Raw genomic sequence first — 15,083 nt, 5'->3', positions numbered from 1 at the left:
TTGCAGCACTTTGAAATAAATGTTGATGGAAAAAATCGAGGCAAAATAGTGATTTTTGGCAATTTTGAGATGTCCCCTCGTTGCCATGGTAACAGGAAATTCAAGACTGAGCATGTCGTTACAAAGGCAATGGTCTAGTCAACATTTGTGCCAAGTTTGATTAGTATTGAAGCATTTTTCATAGTTTCATAGCAGTTTGAACTTGTAAGAGGAGGCTTTTCAGTGAAAATGGCGATTTTTCACAACATGCTCATGGGGGAAAGGGTTAAAGTGATTTCCTCCTACTATTTTCAGAAAATATTTTACTAAACCTTTATTATAACTTACTGGTATGTGTTTGACTACCGCTGGAAACGCATGATGTCCCGTCAATTGTATTTTCTACAAAACCACCACCACATTTACACTTTGAATTTACTGTGTCACATTCCGAATCTGGCACGGTGCACTCATGCCCATTGCTAGTACATGGCGTCTCCGATATCTTAGCTTTGATAAACCAGACATAAAGATATATTAGGTATTACAATTAAAACATTTTTTTATTTTATCCTTTTCTATGTTTCTTATTTAACAAGCCTAAAACATTGACGAGATTTCTCCCTAACCATCTCTTCTAGGATGTTTAAGTTATTCTGCCACATACGATAACGTAAAATGGTTAAAGGCTGGAAGTAAAATTTTCAAATTAGATTCTAAATAAAATATCATGGCCTATTTAACCGTAAAACGAGTGGTTTTCAGATAATGCTCAAATAACAAAACGTAGATACACGGAAAATTGCAAGTTTGAGATTTCTTAATTTTTTGTTTTGTTTTAGAAACATTTTTTAAGATTAATAGCTCTACGAAAGAAACGTTATCTTCAAATTAGCTTGATACTTACGGCACACCATTGTTATGAGATATATGTTCTAATAAACAATTCAGGAATTATGTTTTTTGTTTGATTTTTGAAGAAGCTAGTTCGTACATAAGAAAAGGAAATATACATGTCTTTTAATTTAAATGTAGAATATAGTTTATTGAAATAAGGACCATTGGAAACCTTATAGGTCATCAAACACTGCTAAAACTGAAACGTTGCAAGTTGGCATTACATGAAAATAGCAAACTCGGTTTGACTGAGTCTGTACATGAGGGATAATGAAAACGTGCAACGTCCCTCACTTCCCCAAACGCACCGATTGAGTGGCACTCAGTAAGGATAATCAAGAGCGGCAGTGTTTCCGTAAAGGAACATACATGAATTTCAATTAAAATGTAAAATAGAATAGAATTTAATTAAAATGAGGACCACTGGAAACCTTTTAGGGTCATCAAAACACTGCTAAAACTGAAACATTGCAAGTCCGGGTTGATCAAATATCTGGAAAAAAAGAGATCCCTCGTAAGCATTACATGAAAATTGCAAACTCGGTTTCCAGATTTTGATTGAGTCTGTACATGAGGAATAACGAAAAAGTGCAACGTCCTTCCCGCTCCCTAGCATCGGTTGAGCGGTATTCAGTGAGGATAATCAAGAGCGACATTGCTTCCGTAAAGGAACTATTAGGCTATGTGACATGACGGGTCTCAAAATATTTTTTAAGATAAATGTTCCATTTGATGTAGATCTAGACTAGTAACGCGTGATCTTTCGCTTATTCCATTTTTAGATGACTTTATTATATTTCAGAGAGTAATATGATTTGTGTACGTGTTTACCTACCTGAAGTACAGATTTGACCAAAACATCCAGCTAGTAAAACATGTAAAAGTAGAGTCATACGAGAACGGCTGACATGAAAGTGAGTCATGTTTACGTCTTAAACTAGTGAAGGTGCTAAACAATGAATAAGATAAAATACATACGGTATATTTGATTTGCAAACTTTAGGACGAACTTAATTCCCTGTTGTTATTATTTACACAACGATAATTAAGAAAACTGTTAAGGGTAAACTTATTAGAAGAATAATGTAAGTGGTAAATTTAGATAGTTATACTTAATAAGTATTTTAAGAATTTTCTCAACAATTTAATTACATATTGGGTAAAAATTATAACATCTAACATCAAAGTAAACTTAATCAGAATTAATAATGCACAAAAGATATTTTTATTTAATATAATAACATTGAGAAAAAATTATGTAACTCAAATTGCTTTGATCAAATTCAATTATAAGTATTTGTAATAATTCTATCATAATTCGCATTGAGATGTTTTCATAACATATTTAACAAAATCTATGATTATTATAAAATTCTGAATAGAAAATCTCGATATTGGGTAAAAATTATAACATCTAAAATCAAAGTAAACTTAATCAGAATTTATAATGCACAAAAGATATTTTTATTTTATATTATAACATTGAGAAAAAAAATCATGTTACTCAAATTGCTTTGATCAAATTCAATTGTATGTATTTGTAATAATTCTATCATAATTTGCATTGAGAAGTTTTTATAACATTTTTAACAAAATCTATGATTATTATAAAATTCTGAATAGAAAATCTCGAGAAAAATGACTTACTTGTATAAGACAATGTTCACCGCAATGCTCAATATACTTAACAAATTTTTCTTTTATATTGTACCAGATACATTTACATGGTAGCAATAATAAACAAAGATGAGTTCAACCAATCATTCTCACGGCATGTCGAAAGCATGTTCTATCCTGTAATAATAATTGTATGTGATTGTAAGTGGTTTCTAAATGATCAAAACGCGTACGTGCGCAATCGGGCATTTTCAAATAAGCGAAAGTCCTCTAGAATTTGTGTATAAAATCTGCTCACGTAAGTATACGTGTATATTACCAGGGAGGTAAACATGCATTTACAGATAAAATCACGCAAGCAAGCGTTGCTGTTGCATTTTTTCAAGAAGTATGACTTAGGAACCCATTCAAAATAGCTTTATGCATTGACGACCCCAGTTGTTTCAATATCAAAACATAGCTGTCAAAAGATGTCGTACTAGCACAGCGAAAAATCGTTAATACCGTATCAGGACTTTTACTTTTATGCTAGAACAGTTTGTTTGAACATTCTTACAGAAGCACGGAGACGAATTCAAAGTTCCAGAAAAGGTGAATTAATTATTAATTAGCAAAATGGATGAGTAGTCTACCTATAAAAGCATCTGTACTTAGAAAAAAAAAACGTTTTATTATAGAATTATATAAATATATCCACGTATTTCAATCAAGTCAGTAATTGTGACATTACATTTACTTATCATTTTCAAAATACTTAACTTTGCTGGTTTATGAATTTGAAATATGACAAAGTATTTTACTCAACAAAACCAAGAAATGGATACGTACAAAGTTTTATTTAATGTAAAATAAAAAAGAAAATACCCTTTATATCATGTTAGCGATAAAATTTATGCAATCAGATTTCAATGCTTACAAAAAAATGTGTTATCTGTATGTTAACCTTTTAAGCCATTGATATCAGCTTCTTTCGAAATATATGAATAAAAATGATTAAAATGCCAAATATTAGTTTAAATAATATTATGTTCTTCCTCTGTAAAGTTTTTTTAGTTTTGTAAGTTATCAATGAAAATATAACGTCCCTAGCTGGATGAGCTACAGCGATGAGGAAAAGTGGTTTGAAGAATATAATTATAATGTTTAATACGATTGATAAACTAAAATTGTTACATAAAAAATCTAAATTTAAATATCATTCTAAGACTTATTAATGGTAAAGATATCTAGGACATACCTATTAAAGTGTTGTCATAATCAATATATTGATTAATTATAAATTACTTATGCCGGTAGACATGAAATGTTAATCATAAATACACATGTAAATAACAATAAACAGATGACAACGTGTTTCATTGCTTTTTTCAACGATTCGCTACGTAAACGTTGTCTTTATACCACTGGTAACATAAGTGCATGTAGTTGTCACGACTATTTAATAAAGCTCAAAGTTATAATAAGTGCAAAATAATTTAAATTTGTTTCAATGTTAGCAATGCGTCAAGAAATCGTGATACTACTGTAAATATATATATCAACTGAGCGGTATAGAATACACAACATAAATATCTCCCAAAGAAATGTAATAATTGTGTGTCCTCCTTTAGGTATGTTGCATCTATATTCGTAGCAACTACACACTAAGAGCTCATTATACTTAAACATGCTTATATTCAATCCTTCACATAATGTCTGATAAACTACTTAAAATAAATTTATTGTTTTGATTAAGACCCACGTTGATTGTAATGTACAGACATATATTAAGTTAATCTATAGAATGATAGTTAGTTTAATTTGAAAGTCTTTGAAGTAACCATAATGTAATGTCATTACCGATAGCACAATAATAAGGACAATTTATTGAAGTTTGTTTCTCAGATTCAAATGGTGTTTTATTGTATAAGTAGTTTGAATTAAAACGTTTAGGCCTTTGAGACTGATGATATGCAAACACTCACATGTCTCCAATGTGATTGAAACACACATCAAACATTTGTAAAAATCAGTCAAGTTCCCTTTTAATTAAACCAGTGTAGTCAACACAAAAATGTCCTGTAAATAGGTCTTGTTCCCTTAAAATATATTTCTATTGTAATCCTTATTACCGGATTGCCGATTTGGGAGCTATCTTTAGCTACATCATAATCATATAATTCATTTCACCAAAATAAGAGAACATTTAGTATCTTTGTTTTATCTTTTTTATTGTTATTCTTGTTTATGTATTTATCTATATTTTTATTTATTTATTTATATTTTTATTTATGTATTTATTTATTTTATTATTTTGTCTTTATTAGGTTTGAGATGTAATGACTGCAGGTTAAAACTGACAATATCCTTAGTCACAGTGAAATGTGTGAAACTGGAATAACAGTTTATCTTTTTATCTTCAATCTTATCCAGTCCTTACCAAAGAATTATCTAGCATTTGCAAGCATGTCCTTTCTAATATGGCTTACAATAAAGGTAGAAATAATTCATTCATATTGATTTATTCAACAACACAAACAATACGTTACAATATTATCAAGTATTTTACTAAAACAATATTGAGGTCATACATAGTGAGCATTTTCGAGAAAAAAATCTTTTAGCTTTTAAAACCCTGAACAAAAGTTCGGTAATTTTGTCTTTTAATAGGATTGTTACCATGCTTGTTTTCGATCAGCCTGTTTTTCAGCCCTTCTACGAAAGATACAATGTACAACAATGCCTTCTTTATAAGATTAACTTTTAATTAGTGAATGCTTAAGGTTGTGGGAATGTAACATTCAGTCACCTAAACCCGAACAAAATGATACATTGATGTGTTTGGCATAAAGGTACCGGAAATAACTTTTTCGAGATCAATGTTCCGTTCGATGTACGTACAGACCGAAAACTTTATGCAACATTTCAGTTCATTTGCTCACTCCGTTTTCCATATTAATTATAATTATCGTGATAAATAACCCCTTATTGAAAAGTGCAAAGAAGTGTAGAAGGCCACGTGTAATTAAACAGATAATAAACGTAAATACGACAGATGTTAACATTTGAATGTAAAGAAAAGTCTGTACCACTGCATAAAGAACCAGTATAGTTCTAAATTTACTAGATTTTTTTTTTCAATATCACGGTAATTTACATATCAATACATATGCTTCTTGTTTTCATTGTTTTGAAATTTATTTTACCACACCGACACTTTTCCTCACAATATATTAAAACTGATTCTCATCTGAAACAGAAAAGGGTATTTAAAATGCTATAGTATCAGGTTTTCATTTTCTTAGTTAAAATATTATGTATAAAATAGTTTTAACATTTTTAACATAAACAAAAATGATCTTTAATAAAACCGTTTGTAAATTATAATGATGAATGATGGATATTATTTTTCAGGTAATGGTAACGAGATCAGCAATCTCAAATTTTATTTTTAGAATCAACAGACTTTTTTTCTGTTATTATTGAAAGTTTTAAATGAATTCTGTGAAAATGTGTTCATTCTGTCTTTACCTATGTCAAATATATAAAATTGTAACAGTCGTCTTTAGATATTCATGACTTCCCCTTAACACCCTCTAGCTAATAGTAAGAGATTTAATCCAAAAGACAAATAACATTGTAATCAGTAATCTAGAGGAATTAGAAAACTATGACAAATTTAAGATTGAGATAAATTAACGAGCAACATTTTTACAGTTGGTAGTAAGCATTTTTAACATCTGTTGATGAAAAGGCATATATATTGTACAGCGCATGTTCATGATGATCACCTGGAAAAAAAAAGTTTTTTTACATAATAGTAGAAGAAACGACGTTGAATGAATGTGTATAGGCCATGGAAAATAAATATGCATATAAGTTAAGAGAAAAGAACAACCTTAAAATCATCAATTCAATAAAAACGACACTTTATGGTATTGTTGTGACAATTCCTGATATTGAAAATATATAAAAGAAGAAATAACTTTGAGAGAACCTTTTGATTTTATCTGTTTAGTAAAGTTGAAGGCCTAGCGACCTAGCAACCTTAACTTTAAGTGTTGTAGAAGTTTGTCAAAGAAGTTAAAACCGACTCTTAAATAGTTTTATAGACATATCTTGTCATTTAAAAGTTATATAAAAAGAAAACAAATCACATTCAGAAAGTTTTGTTTTCCAGTGGCTTCGATACTAAAATTTTACTTTTGTAGAAATGGATTAAAACCAATTAAAACAGCACTTTGTGGAGTTCTTAAGTTAATTCTAGATATTTAAAAGGTAAATAAAAAGAAGAAAAAATCACTTTGAGAGAGCTTTTGTATTTATCATTCTGTGAAGATGGGGACCTAGCGGCCTTAGTTTTTAGTGTTGTAGGAGTTTGTCAAAGAAATTAAAATGACTCTTAAAAGACATATCTTGTCATTTAAAACTTAAATAAATCATTACTGTTATTGTTTTCCACTGATTATTAGTCACTTTATAATTGTTCTAATTGAACTGTTTAAGATAACAAATCATGTTCTTAGCATTTTATTTTGTACCTTATCTGTATACCATTTTGTCTATTTTGCGAACCGAATTTTATACAGTTTTGAATACACATTCTTTTGAAACACAACGATGGTAAGCAAAGTAGTTTCTATGTTGAGAACAGTATGATGACACGTGCAGATTATTTAAGTATTGATATTTACAAGATGATATGCCATCATGAGATTATTTAACTTTTGATATATGCAAGTTGATATGCCATTATCAGAATAAAGAAAGGAATTTTGCTGTTACTGTTTTCTCTTTTGATGTTTTTTTACTTAATCGATTTTTATGTAATTCATTAGTAAGGTAACGTACATTTTGACGTGAAGATTCACCAAAAAACCGATATAAAGCCAGTCATGTGCGTTTGCTGAAAATGACTCAGTCACTCTATACTTTCAAAGTATTTCCGATTAATGAAGATTATTAAGCATGAAATTTTTGTTCTGTCTGTTGTAGTTGTAGTACGTAATTTTTCATTTTTTAAAGATAGAATGCCGTTTTGTATAATTAGATAGTATTACTTTTTGTTAGCTGTCTATGATATACATATCAGTTATAATTTGATCCCTGATCATTGTTTTAGTTGTGTTCTCGATTAGAGGATAAGAGCACTCACGATATTTTCTTTCTTTCTTTTTCTTTTTTATTTGGGAATCATGACATGCATTTTAGTGATTTTTTTTCGTAAATGATATTGATTTGTTTAAATAGTATTAACATAAGTAGTAAAAACCGTCTTGATCTCGGTCTACAGGAAAGATAACTATTGTGTTACAAATATGATGATAGTTTAAACCATTTACACCCCTTTATAACATAAAGGTGAGCGACAAAATACATGGACTTGAAACGCTAATGGATTTATAAGTTACAAATATATCATTGTATAATCTTTTTTCATGTATTTATTTATATATTTATTTATTTATATATTAATTTATTTATTTACTTATTTATTTATTTATTTATTTTGCAAATCAGTATACCATTGAAAAGAATGAATAAATGGTCCGAAAAATCCTGAGTTTAGAACTTGCACAATTACTGTGTTGTAACTTTTGTCAATTTTAAGAGATTGTCGCTTTTTTGCAACGTAGCTTTTTCTTTTTTAACGGTCTTTAGTCGAGTTATTAGATCACCAACGCGTTTTTATAAATAATTCAATATTGGCACTTGTTATATGTTCTTAAAGTAGCTGCAATCTCAATATCCAAACAAAGTCAAAAGACATATTTCTCAACAAATTTGACTACTTAACAATACTTCATGTAGCTAAACTTTACACTGCGATGATATGTACTTTCTCACAGCCTTCACGTCATCTTTTGCGTGCACTGAAATGAAGACAGACAACCAAAAGCTCACTTTTGTTTTTCTGTATTAGTATAGACTTTTGTAGATGTTTTTTTCAATCTTAGGCTGACTATATAATGTGATAATGATTGTTGAAAAGTAATAGTGAGCCATTGAATATAATCTGATATAAAACATTTACGGATGAATATATTGATTTCATATTCAACCGTTCACTAGTCAATAATTGTATATTATCAGAACAAAGTGATTATCATTGTTACTACAGTCATAATGGTACGGCTTTTGAAAATAGAATGAAATTGTTAAATGCGCTGCTAGTTCTAAGTTGGGTTAGTCGTTAGTTTTAAATTATTTGAGCTATTGAGTTTAATCTGTATGTAATCTGTTAATGTATTTCCGTGTAGAATGTTAAGATAGACTATGTTTATTCCCGTATGTTTAGTCAGTTTATGCATTTCTGTCATAGTCATTCGTATATTTCTGTGTATTTCGTTAAGTCTGTCGATGTATTGTTTTTGTGTGTATTTGGGTCAAGTCTATCCATGTATGTGTTTTTGTGTTTTCGTTAATTTTGTTCATGTACGTGTACTTTCGTTAAGTCTGTTCCTGTATGTTTTGTATTAACTCTGTTTATGCATGTGTATTTCCGTGTATATCCGTATAGTCTGTCCATGTATGTGTATATCCGTTAAGTCTGTCTATGTATTATATTTCGGTTAAGTTTGTCTATGCATGTGTACTTTCGTTAGGTCTGTCTATGTGTGAGTGGTGTGTTTTTCCGTTTAGTATGTTCATTAATGTGTATTTTCGGTAATTCCGTCTATGTATGTGTATGTATGTGTATTTCCGTTTAGTCTGTCCATGTATGTATATTTCCGTTAAAAATGTCTATGTATGTGTATTTCGGTGTTTTTCCGTTAAGTTTGTCTATGTATGTGTATTTCCGTTAGGTCTGTCTATGTATGTGTACTGCTGTGTTTTTCCGTTTAGTATGTTCATTAAAGTGTATTTTCGTTAAGTCTGTCTATGTATGTGTATGTATGTGTATTTCCGTTAAGTTTGTCAATGTATGTGTATGTATGTATGTGTATTTCCGATTAGTATGTCTATGTATGTGTATGTCGGTGTATTTCCGCTTAGTCTGTCCATGCATTTGTATGTCCGTTAAGTCTGTCTATGTGTATGTGTACCTTAAGATGTGCATTTATTATCCGTTCAGTGTCTGTATGTTCTGTTCAGTCATTTAGTATGTCCAATCATTTAGTGGAGAAGCGTGGGATCGAACTTGCGACCCGTTGATTCGTAGACAGTCAGTGTTACCACTGCACCATAGGGCCCGCTCTGATTTACAACTGTTTTGAAAAGTCCTTTATAGATTATCTATTCAATGGCTAACAAATAAGTAATGCAATTAAAATTTAACATCTTATTTATGATGGCAAACCAACGTAACATATTGAATGAAATATTGTAGAAATATTCTCTTGATACAGGTAATATTTTTATCGTTTATCTTCGGTACTACTAGTTAAATTGTCTGTAAAAATGAGTACCCATAGTTCGTAGCTTCATCAGAAAACGTTGTTATCCCATTTACACTTTTTCAGAATTGTTCCTAAACACGAGATTCAGTCGCTATGGTATCATAAACAAACGAACTAAATTATTCCAGCTATAGATATTAGGAGCATCTAAACAGGTCAATATGCAGGTAATGAAACGTGTAGGGTCTTGTTAGAAACTTGTCTTGGAAAACGATGAAGAAGTTGTAGCATTTTGGAAAAGAGAAATACATATAAAATCGTACACACTGCAAAGTGTATCAAAACGCTCAAAGCACTGAATGCAAGGGACATGAATTTCAAGGTCAAAAGCACATTAACTTCCGGAAATAAGAAATTTTTCTCATTAAAATATTTTAAAAAACAACTGCTTTGTATCATTTCTTTCTCCGAATTGTACATAACGCGACGTTTGCACTGTATTTTAATTTGTTTATTTTAACGATATTCCTACATGTGTACAAGTTACGAAATTAAAAAAAAAACACAACGGGACCTCCTCTGTGAAGAAGTTACCCAGCTAGCTGACAGAATGTCGGTTTGCCTACTGAGGTGCCTGCTCATTACTAAAAATAATGAAAGGAGGGGTACCGGAGGTCTTCTCTCACCATGTCGCTAAATGACTATCTTATTGCCGTTATAACCAAACAATATCAAACAAACAAACAGAAATGTAAGAAACACTTTGTTCATTTAAGTTTTTATTATTGAGTTGCCTATATTTAAGGTAGAAACTATTTGTTGACAGATGTCCGATGCTTGAGACAGCAGTCTTCTGTTGACGTCGACGAAACGATGTTCTTAGAGAATGTCACCGACGACAAACTTGTTGTAGTGACATAAGCATGGAGAGTTGTGAACACCCGTCCTTGTGTAATGGGGGTGAGGGCATGGGAGCCTCGCTTGTGCGTCAGAGAACGCTTCACCCGCAATTCGATGTAACTGTTGTACCCGTGTCCTCATTTTGTGCGTACTCTATTTTAACCCAATTACCTTTATTGTTATAAATATTTGCAGATATCTAACAATATCTACCAGTTTCTATTGTTAAATTACTCAAATTATCAATTCAAATCAACATTGTGAATAATGATATAAATATGTATATAAGTAAATACAAGTACATTTAATGATAAATGACCAGTTTCATTATATGCATGGCTGGGCTATATCGATTATATGGAGATGAAATACCGGCACATACGGGTATATGTTATTAGTTATGTAGAGTTTTTACAGGTTATATGGCCTATATACCTATACATATATAAACGATTATTAGCTTATATTACCCGAGCCGCGAGGCGATGGTTATATTGCAATCAAACGTTTATATACGGCAATATACTATTAGCCTGTCAAGATTCTTTGTCATGAATTTATGATAAAACAATCTTCCTAAACCTGAGAGAAAAATACCAACAAATTAAATATAATTTAATTATGTGTACTTTTAATGTAAATACTAGTATTGTTTATATAAACTTCACGATTATCCAATTAAACACGGCGTTACAAACATGCAGCATTAAAGATGAATCTAGAAGGCATATATATGTAATTGAGTAGCACGAAATACTCGTATTTCATTTTAAGATATATAAATTAACGTTGGAGGTGTCATAATAAGTAACAGCATGAGAAAAATAACAATAGCAAGGGTTCTTGTTTCAAAAACATTAGGTGTGTATGATTGTGTCAAGATGGCGGATACGTCAATGGAATCGTTGAACAATTGTTGGCGGCCGCGCCAAAGCGCGGCGCCCTTATGGAATGAAATCACATTTTGTGAAAGGGCGACAGCAACTTCTCGAGCCTTTTAGTCGGTCATAATAAAAGCCGATCATTCCGATCGGTATGAGGGTGCTTGATTATTATTTAAGAATGAAATGTCGCGATATGCTACAATGAATAGCGAACTGGAGAATTTCGCAATGCAAACATTTTTTTCAAATGAAATAACCTTTTCCGTCAATAAATCGCGCTCTTCGGGGTTTTTTTACTTATCATTTTTTAGTAGACAGTCGGTTATCATGGTATGTTATTGTTGTACATGTATCTGATGACCTAAATATTCCGAAAATCTATTTATAGATATATCTATTTATCACTCCTATCGGTAATTCCCGGTTTCTCCCGGTCTATTTTGACCGGCGAAAAGTACCACACGTTTATTGTCCGGTCTCTCCCGGTTTTGGAGTAGATGTTTGATATGGTTACAATTAAAAAAAAAACAACAATAGCATGTTTCATTTTATCTATATGAGATAAAAACAATAAATATGTACAATAATTGAGAAAAAGGTACATTTTTATGGTATTAATATGACATTATCAACTTTGAAACATTTTTTTTAATTTGTTATCCGTGTTTAGAAAAGATGCCGTGGAATTATTCAAAGTTATAAATTAGATTTTATGAATTATTCAATTGATTGATAATTTAAAAAATGATAAAGAAAAATACAAATGTACATGTACATGGTTTAAGAGTAAACAATATTATATATTGAAAGATAAACCATAATTTACTGACTTTTTCCAGTTAAGTTTTGACTTATAATCGTCGGTCAATATGTCAATTGAATTCTTAAATTATTTTTTACAATTTTAATTAAAAAAAGTAGTAAAAACTCAGTATTTAAAATAGCACATAAAACACAAAAAGAAAAGAAAACAATATTCATAAAATTTGTATTTTTTAATTAAAATTAATAGATATTACAATTTTTGTATAATAAACAAAAATGCTCAACATGATCAACATGGTAATATAGCCAGTGTCATATTTTTACTAAGTGTGAACAGATACCTTAAGAGGGGGTCTTCGCTAATAGCGATAACATAATAAGGGACAATTACAAAGGTGTGGTACGAGTGATCATGCGTTACACATGGATTATAAATGATTGTATACATGTATATCCGTTGCTATTAATAACCACGATCATAAAGAAATAACAAATAATATTCTAATCTCTAGCATACCAATCAAAGTTCATAATAAACAATGTCTTTCGTCCGCTCATTCATAAGAGATATACATTTCTGGTAGTTTATAAGAATATCTTGTCATCATATGTCTACTAGTTCATCTTCACTTGCTGCATTTCTTGCTTGGACGCCCTTTGATGCTTTGCATCAATGCTTTTCTTGTTTCATCTGTAATAAACAGGGACGTTATAACTTGAGCTCTGGTGTCAAGTATGTCAATATGATTGAAAAAAAATCATTTTTGTTAAGTGTATAATCGAAGTTAATTGTTACTTGCATGATTTATCTTTCGAAAGGGGCCAATGTTGAAGGGAAAACATACGGTGCGGTTGTAAAAATATATATTTTTTCATAATATTTATGTTTCCTAAACTATTTTTAATTTAGTTCACATCAAACACCTAACGGTCTTTAGACATAAGCAAAACCGTGTTACTTTTTAAAAATAAATATCAAAATTGAAACAAATTATATCGTCAAAAGTCTAGACGAAAATGTTATGATGGCAGAGATCTAATCCTCTAAGGGGAAATCAATGCGCGGGAGATTGACAATGCCGGTGGTGTCTTTCGCCATTCCATAGAACATGCTTTCAGTGTTATCTATCAGGGCTGCGGTGTATCAAACGCCACCAGTTTACCATTGTCAAGGACATTTATCCTTGAAATGTTACAAATATAGATATACTTGTACAATGATTAGTTTATACTGTCATTATATTACAAGAAAAATGAATAGAGCTCTCTATATATATGAAGGACAACATTCATATTGTTTCTAGCTCAAGTTCAAGGGGCAATACCCATAAAGCTTCTTTTCAATCAAAAAATTCCGCATTGTTTTTTTTTAATACATCAAATGCTTGTAAATTTTACAAGCGGAGTTCGCGTTTCAATAATCTACCCGCCACTATGACTTGGTAAATATTTAAGCTACGGCCGGTATTTACAAATAAAGAAACTGCTTTTGAACGAAATGATGAAACGTTCTTTATGTTTCTTAAATAATAGTTGTATAACATAAACAAGTTCACCTGTCATAATCCATGACTGTATTCAGTCTATGAGCAACTGTTAATATTGTTCAATCAAGGAATTGTTTACGGATGGTTTCTTAATTAATATACAAAATTGAAAATACATTCGGAACTCGTTCAATACATAAAGTAGTGAACCTTCTCTCAGTTCACTGCAATTGAACCGGTAGTATTGTATATATATTTTTTTTTTCCGAAACATTTGAATTTCAAAGTAAAGTTTATAATAAATTATTTTTAAGCTGCTGATATCCTGTTGATATAACAAGGCAAACATCAAAAGAGTGACGGTGAACGGGATGAGTTTAGTGGGTTTCATGTGTTATAAAACACTTAGTTTGTTTGGAAACCACAGTAACAGAAAACAAACATACAATACCATAAAATATATCGTTATCCCAAACTAAATGTGAATAATATTTATGAAGACCTTGTAAAGACATAAATTCAAAAATACATCTTATCAATGTGGCCATATCACTTAATTTTTCGGGTATGGTACATTTAGATTTTCACCCGATTCACGTAACTATGTTTTGTTATTAATATCTTTGCTGTTACTCAATCGAGTTTAATCGGATAAGGCACAGACTACATCTATCATTTTTTTTCTTCACGTTTACATATATTATTTATGTATACGAAAACCCTTGGACCTGTTTTCTCACTCTAATGTGTTCGACAATTCGTTTTATAATCAGAAGAAAATAAACAATACATCTTTTGTTTTCAAATGAAAAACAGAACAGAACATAATTTAAAATGTGTTCCGTATCCGTCCCTATTTAACGTATATGTATGTGTTCCGTAGCATTTCATTATAACCTGATGTACTCATGCTAAAACAGCACTGCATTAATGTAAAACATCAGCAAGAGTAAATCAAAAAAGATTTTCCATATATTTATCTAAAAGAGTGAGAAAAAACACACGAAGGGTTCAAATATACTCACATTATAGGTACAAACAAAGTTTCATATATTTTTTTCAGATTTATTCTAAAATGACAGAAAATTTGTGTGTACTGTATCCTTTAGAGTAACAGTGTGTTCCGTATCATTTCGAACGCTCTTTGTTCAGTCTCATTTTTGACTAGCGAGAGGACATTTCTTGTGATGCTAGTACATATGCATCCTACATCTAGGAATGATGATTATTCATAT

The 15,083-nt window shown here is 30.5% G+C and overlaps 1 long non-coding RNA gene across 1 annotated transcript; it reads right to left on the bottom strand.

The window, feature by feature from the left end:
- Positions 1–35: 35 nt before the first annotated feature.
- LOC132742863 (uncharacterized) lies at positions 36–2,666 on the bottom strand. The gene is made up of 3 exons (XR_009627497.1): positions 2,524–2,666; positions 1,712–1,825; positions 36–489 (listed from the first exon to the last, which is right to left on the bottom strand). It is a non-coding gene; the product is annotated as an uncharacterized LOC132742863 (long non-coding RNA).
- Positions 2,667–15,083: the final 12,417 nt, after the last annotated feature.

The sequence above is a fragment of the Ruditapes philippinarum genome, unplaced genomic scaffold (genome assembly GCF_026571515.1).
Source record: "Ruditapes philippinarum isolate M1 unplaced genomic scaffold, ASM2657151v2 ctg12902_1_1_1_1, whole genome shotgun sequence".
In the NCBI taxonomy this organism is placed as follows: domain Eukaryota; kingdom Metazoa; phylum Mollusca; class Bivalvia; order Venerida; family Veneridae; genus Ruditapes; species Ruditapes philippinarum.
Note: the sequence above shows the minus strand (reverse complement) of the source record. Positions and strands in the feature narration are given on the sequence as shown.